This window comes from Otolemur garnettii, unplaced genomic scaffold (assembly GCF_000181295.1).
Source record: "Otolemur garnettii isolate 467f Iridium unplaced genomic scaffold, OtoGar3 scaffold00081, whole genome shotgun sequence".
NCBI classification, from domain to species: Eukaryota; Metazoa; Chordata; class Mammalia; order Primates; family Galagidae; genus Otolemur; species Otolemur garnettii.
In genome coordinates, this window is record NW_003852476.1 from 7,414,226 (window position 1) to 7,422,051 (window position 7,826).

Sequence of the window (7,826 nt, forward strand, 5' to 3'; positions counted from 1 at the left end):
TGTGTGTACCAATATGCATACATGTTATGTGTGTACCAATATGCATACATGCCTGCAAATCTGATTACACCACTTCTGTGCTCAAATCTTTCTTTCTTTTTCTTTCCTTCGTTTCTCTCTTTCTCTCTCTCTTTCTTTCTTTCAGTTTTTGGCCCAGGCTGGGTTTGAACCTGGCCACCTCTGGCATATGAGGCTGGTGCCCTACTCCTTTGAGCCACAGGCGCTGCCCTTATTTATTTATTTTTATTGTGCTAAGTATACTTAATGTATGTACATGGGACCAACCTACCCTCTTAAATTTTTAAGTGCAGGATACAGTGTTGCTAACTTTCTGTTCAGTGAGTGTAAAGTTTCAGTTATGCCAGATGAATCTGTTATAGGTATTTGCTGTGCAACATGCTGAATCTTAAATAGCAACCTGGGTCACTCTCACTCCTGTTCCAGCCATACCAATTTTTTTTTCTTTTCTCCTTGAGCATGTCTAGTTCTCTTAGTTCTCTGCCTCTGGGGTTTTCCACATTTTCTTCTATTCCTGCAAAACTCCCCCCGCCCTTTCTCCTGCCTGAGAGCTGAATTCTAGTGTCACTTCTGCCGAGAACCTTCTCTGAGGCTCCGTTCCAGATGTAGCCTCAACTCCACATAGATCCTTACAGCAATTTGCTTCAGTAAAGCTTAGGTTTATCTACATCCAAGGGAAAATATGCAAATAAGAGCTGCTTAAACAAAATAGAGTTTTTTTTTACCTCTTATAAAAAAAGAAGTAAGATCAGGGTGGATCTGGCAGATCTGTAATCAAGGACCCAGGTGCCTTCTGTCAGCCTGAGCCCGTGACATTCATCTGCAGGTCGACACATTGTCACAAGGCAGCCACTGCCCATCTATCCCCCTGCCCCTACTCCCCACAGAAAGAGGAATAAGACCGAAACAGCCTCTTACCTAAATCCTTCACCTCGGCCATCCCTCTCTGCAGGGAATTCTTAATAATCCGTCTCCTGAGGACTTGTTATTTAGGAAGAAGTAGTGGAATAGAGGAGAGGCAATGAGCAAGCTTTGCCATGCAAGTCTCACTATTCATATTTAAATGTTTGTACATTTAATATTTATTTCTCCCTTCGGACTACAGCTCACAGAAGGGCAGCAATCTTGTCATTTTTTAAATCAGCCTTTACATATTACTTTACTTGTGGGAGATAATCAATTATTTGTTGAATGAATGAATTTATCTACTATATAATATTAAATTGTCCTCAATATCAACTCGGATGTTCCTGTAATTTGCATCAGATGAAGCCACTTGTTGAATGGTTCTGAAAAGTGGACACTCTGGCCCACAGGAGATTTAGCCAATGATGATATAAACACATTTTTCCCTTTAATAAAAGACTCTGGCAGGAAATTTATGTGGATGTTTTATAGCTCAACTGCAATGCATTCAGATTTCCCAGCCACTGTGAAGTATTTGACCCACCCCCAACTGCTGTGGCATTCCAAGTTGCCTTGCATTAATATTCACACCGGGTTTCAAGGAAGACATTTTGCTAAGTTTAGAACATGCAATAATTCATGAGCTAAAAAAAAAAAAAATCTTTTTTAATTAAGCATAAACTTTGTGGACCCAGTTCATTTATCCTTGGCAAGATGCAGCTTCCAAAAGAACAGCTTAAATAGCTGTTTATAAATCCTCTGAGGGTTCCCAGGACTGAAGATGAGTCCAGGAAAGAGAACATCCCAACAGTGGTCTGATGATCTAACTGTAAAGACTCAGACGTGTAATAACAGATGTTCTTCCCTCCAAATGCCATTTAATGCCAGATGGAAAAATAACACGAAGCAAGCATATTCTTCAATTTAACAAATTTCAGGTCCAGTTGGGAAGTATTTGGGTGAAGATAGGTATAAAACACGAGTCAGGGATCTTTTCAAAAATACAGAATCATAATGTCATATGCACGGTCTTCTGCTAGGGACTAGACAGCTCAGGGGAACAAGACGTCGACATTATTCTAACCCAAAATGATTTCTTTGCTTTCGTTTATGAAAATAGTATCCTGACTAAGAAGAGCCTGAAGGTCACCACCCAAATGCTTATGAAGAAGAAGGGCTGACAGATGAAATGGTGTAGCGTCTGCCAGCGTGTAACTGAGGCCGTCACAGGATCACTTTTAAATTTCCCTCCGTCAAATCCTTTAGTCATCTTTGGCAATGAAAAGAGAAGGACCACAAGGCTGAGTCTGAAACAGGAATTTTGAGGAGAAAGAAGGAACAAAATGATGCAAAATAAACTTGGTAAAAACCCTCCCCGCAAAAATACATTCAGCAAGTATGGTAGATGTGTGCTGTCCAGATCAGGCACCACTAGTGGGGTATGGAACAGACCTGGTTCCCTCCCTCCAGACGTCTACACGTGTGTTCAGAGGCAAAGACATGAGAGGAGAGGAGAGCTCAGAGCCACGTGATCTGCACATGACACATCACTAAGCTGTGCATTCAAAACAAGAGAATGATGACGATAGTGATGATAATGATAAAACGCCTAATTAATTGCCAGTGGAAACTGCTTACTTATTGCCTTGCAAGGTGGATTTGAAAACTAAACACCTCATCCATTAAATAGCCGAGGACTCTGTAGCATAAATACATGCACCACTATAAGTATGTTAGTTAGTATACTATGTCGACAAATGAAAGCAAAGAAACCACTTCAGGGTAGAATAATGTTGATAACAAGATGCTTGTTATCATTGGGCTATGTCAGAGGGATTCTATTAATTCCAGTTAGTTATATTATTTTGGGGTACACATGCTTTGTTCACATATAGTCTTAAAGAGGAGCACTGATCAGCACACTGGGATCATGGGTCAGCATGCTGGGAGCACAGATCAACACATTTGGATCATGGGTCAGCACACTGGAAGCATGGGTCAGTATGCTGGCAACATGGGTCAGCATGCTGGGAGCATGGGTTAGCACGTTGAGATCACAAGTCAGTACACTGGGAGCACAGGTCAGCACGCTGGGATCATGGGTCAGTATGCTGGGAGCATGCATGCATCAGCATGCTGGGATCATGGGTCAGCACCCTGGGAACACAGGTCAGTATGCTGGCAGCACGGGTCAGCATGTTGGGAGCATGGGTCAGCATGTTGGAAGCATGGGTCAGTATGCTGGGATCATGGGTCAGCACGCTGGATCGTGGGTCAGCACACTGGGAGCATGTACCAGTGAGCCCACAGAGAGGCTGGGGAAAGAGGAGGGCTCCTTTGTTCCGCCCAGGGATTTCTGGGGAAGGAGGAGTGCTCCTTTGCTCCCTGCAGGGATTTCTGACATTGTCTAACTTGCTTTATTTCCTGTTGACAAAAGCTGCTGTATTTTACCACTTATTAAAGTCATAAAAAAGAGCAATTTAGTGTGCCCCATGGGTTTTATTCAGTCATATTCGGACCCCAGGTTGTACCATAAAAGAGACTATGTGAACCGTGCTGATCTCACGGGATGCTGTATTTTCAGCAGACGATGTCCAGTCCCACCCCATAGGCCAAGGTAGGTCATAACATCCATCACCCACACAGCTACCCAGCAGAAGACTAGAATGCTGCTGCTTTTTGTTTTCCAGATGAGTCAGTGGGCAGCAGGGGACGTCTGGAGTTGAGCAACCTAATACTACAAGTGGGTCAGCTAGGAGGCCCAGGTTTGACGCTGCTACTGACGATATTGGGGGAAAATCACGAATTCTTGCCTAGAAATGGTTGGAATAATTTCCACTTTTACGAAAGAAGGATGAAAAGACACCAAACACGACACATTTTGCAAATAAATTTTCATTCTATAATGAAACGAGAACGTAAAGAAACCTTTGGCTCATTGTTCCAGTTTTTAGAATCCACTGCACAGAACAGAATTGACAACGTGGATGGAGAGAAGCAGACCGGGCAGCTTCCAGGGGCTTCCTCCTCCTCAGTGCTAAGGTGCTGTTTGCAGTAACTCTAAACACCACTTTTAGTAACAGGGCTGGCTGAGGGCATGGAAGACCCTTTCTTGGATGGGAATCAATGTGTTTCACAATTAGTTGATATATTTTCTGAGGGTCCCTAAAGCTGAATGTGACCCATCCTTTCAATAAATATTTTGGTCACAATACTCACATCTTCTGAAAAAGCCAATCAGACCAGGATTCTTTTAAATCAAAGTCTATTATTTCTCTTTTATTCACCAGACAGTCATATCCAACAGACGTTTTTTTCTGAATTATCAGAAAACCAGATTTGGAGACTTGCAGACATCATTTCAGAGCCATCATTCTAGAAGGAAGAATGTCTTCTTCTCCAGATACTTACAAAGAGAAAAAAAGATCTTGCTAGGAAGCTTGTGATTAAATTGCAAGAATTGGCTCGGTGCCTGTGGCTCAAGTGGCTAAGGCACCAGACACATACACTTAAGGTGGCGGGTTCGAATCCAGCCCGGGCCCACCAAAACAACAATGACAGCTGCAACCCCAAAAAAAGCTGAGCGTTGTGGTGGGCGCCTGTGGTCCCAGCTACTTGGGAAGCTGAGGCAGAAGACTCGCTTGAGCCCAGGAGTTGGAGGTTGCTGTGAGCTGTGATGCCATGGCACTCCACCCAGGGGGATAGCTTGAGGCTTTGTCTCAAAAAAAAAAAAAATTGCAAGAATTTTTAATTCACAGTAAAAGTTATATGTATGTATATCAAGCTAAAAACACTGAGATGTGTTCAAAGTTAAGAAAAGCCTGCGTCTCACCTCCTTTGATCACAGCCTTTATTTTTGGTGCTAATATCTAGAAAGAATAATTTGTTTAGAGTAACCTGAGCAGAGCTTAATTATTAAATGAGCAAAATATACAACACATTATTTTTCTTCCTGATAAATTCTAGTCATTAGACTATCTGGCTGGTAAAATTAATAGCCATGATTTGCATAATTTTTGCAACATTTAAGTATCTCTTTAGGCAAAGTAAGTCATGGCATAAATCCAGGTTAAGTAAGGTCACTGCGTTTGAAAGTGACTCACAGCTTGACAGAGAAAGTAAAGGAAAACAAAATTTTCAAAGCTCACCTGAGCTGCAGAGATTCGGTATAAGTAAAGTAAAGAGCTAATCCTGGAGACGGTGGGAAGGTGTTGCTCACCACTGGGAAAGGTAGACGGATATGTCACCCAGACTTATTGGAGACTAGAACTGGATTATTTAAATTAAAATTTGCATTCAGATAATTGTAGCTTCACATGAAGTTATAAATCATAACACAGAAAGAAAGACTCCTCATACACTTTCCTACTTTTCTCCAATGATAGTACTTGGCAAAACTGTAGTATAATATCACAACCACAGTGTTAACATTGATATGATCACTCATTTTATTCAAAATTCCTCCGTTTTCACTGTACTTGTGTATGCATTAATTTTTACAGCATTGTCACTTATGTGTGATTTCAGATGTCCACTACCAATTTAAAGACACTGACCATGGTGGGCACAGTGCCCCACATCCTGTAATCCCAGCACTTTGGAAGGCCAAGGTGGGAGGCTCTTTGAGGCCAGGAGTGTGAGGCCAGCCTGTGCCTCATAGCAAGACCCCATCTCTACAAAAAAATAAATTACACGAATAGTTTTCGCACCACAAAATCCCTCCTATTGCCATTTGATACCCAGGCCCTGTCCTTCCATCCATAAAACCTGTCAATAACTACTCTGTCTTCGACTTCTAAAAGGCTATCTTTCCAAAGTGATATGGAAGTGGAATCAAACAATATGTGATCTTTTGAGGTTGAGGGTTTGTTTTTTTATATACTTTGCATAATTCCCAGAGGTTCCTTCAAGGTAGGTTCTGTTGCGTGTGCCAGTAGCTCATTCCTTTAAATTGCTCAGCGATGCTCTATGGTGTGACTACACCACAGTTGTTTCACCTGTTGAAAGACATTGGGCTGATCCTGCATTTTTTTTATTTAAATCATAGCTGTGTACATTAATACAGTCATGGGTACAGTGTGCAGTTTTTATATACAATTTGAAATATTTTCATCAAACTGGTTAACATAGCCTTGATGTCATTTTCTTAGTTATTGTGTTAAGACATAATACTCTCCATTTAGAAAGATTAACATGTACCCTTGTAAGATGAACCATAGGCTTGATCCCACCAATCACCCTCTCTCCACCCATCCTCCTCCCCTTCCTTCCCCCTCCTCTTTCCCCATATTCTGACTGTCACAAAAAAGGTGCTATGAATATTCTTGTATAGATATTTCTGTGAGCATTGTTTTTCGTTTGTGGAATAAATGTCTAAGAATGCAAGACTTAAGCCATATGGTAATTGCATGCTTAGATTTATAAGGGAATTGGATTTTTAACTTATACTAAGAGGATTATGTTTCTAAGTTTAGTTATAATGGCCAAAGAAAACTCCTTGGTGACCTCCTTTCAGTAAGTAATATTCAGGAAGTAATGAAGATCGTAAACTTTTCTAGGAACTTAGTGGAAGTTATAGATGATCTCTTCAGCAAAAATTCAAAAAAATCATCATAATTATCCAGTTTTACCAAATCTGTACAGAACATAACTTTTCTTATATTAATTCTTTTTTTAATGCAACATTAACACATAGGAACCTGAGGCACAGGAAGCCAAGCACCTGTGGTCACAAAGCCGGCACATGGCACAGCCACAATCAAAGCTGGTGCTGTGAGCTCAGTGTCAGAACAGACCTCCTAGACAGAAGTTTGCAACCAATGCAGCTATGCCTTTACATCTCCGTGGACTTCATTGAGACATATTTGATAAACTATGAACTTTACCCAATTAAAGTATATAGTTCCGTGTTCTGGAATATTCTGAGTTGTATACCATCACTATAATCTAATTTTAGAGCATTTTTGGCACTCCAGAAAGACACCCTGTGCACACCAGAGTTCAGAAGGACCCTCCCACTGACCTTCCCCAGCTCCTCAAGTCCAGCTTCAGGCAACCCCTCATCTGTTTTCTGTTCCTATGGATGTTCCTCTTCTGGACATTTTACACAAACGGAATCACACAACACATGTGGTTCTCGTCACCAGCCTTTTCCCTTAACGTGTTTTCAAGGTTCATCCATGCGGTAGAGTGTGTCAATCTCTTTATGCTAAACACTGTTCTGATGTAGAATCACACCACATTTCATCTGCCCATAAGTGACTGGCCATTTGGTTGTTTCTACTCTTAGGCTATTGTGAATAATACTTCTATTAATTTGTACATGAGTTTTTGGATGGATATAGTCATTATTTCTTTTGGGTGTATACCCAGTAGCGGAATTGCCAGGTTATATGGCAAGTCTATGTTTAGCATTTCAAGAAAATTCCAAACTGCTTTTCATATCAGTTATTTCTCACTCTCCTGAGCAATGTGTGGCATTCTAATTTCCTCGCATTGTTGCAGATACTTTATATACATATATGTGTGTGTGTGTGTGTACATTAGATATATATAGAACAGTGTGAAAACTGTCCATGTGATTTATTATATGTGTGTGTATGTGATATATACGATATAATATGTTATATACAATGTTAATATACATAACATGTATATCATATGTTATATATGTTAATATATAACATATTATATAATATGTTAACATAATATATGGAACATATAATAAATAATAATATATGTTATATAAACATATAACATATATAATAAATTTAATATATACATTATATCACATATATCATATATATATACACATGTTATATAAACATATAACATATATAATAAATTTAATATATACATTATATCACATATATCATATATATATACACATATATAATAAATCC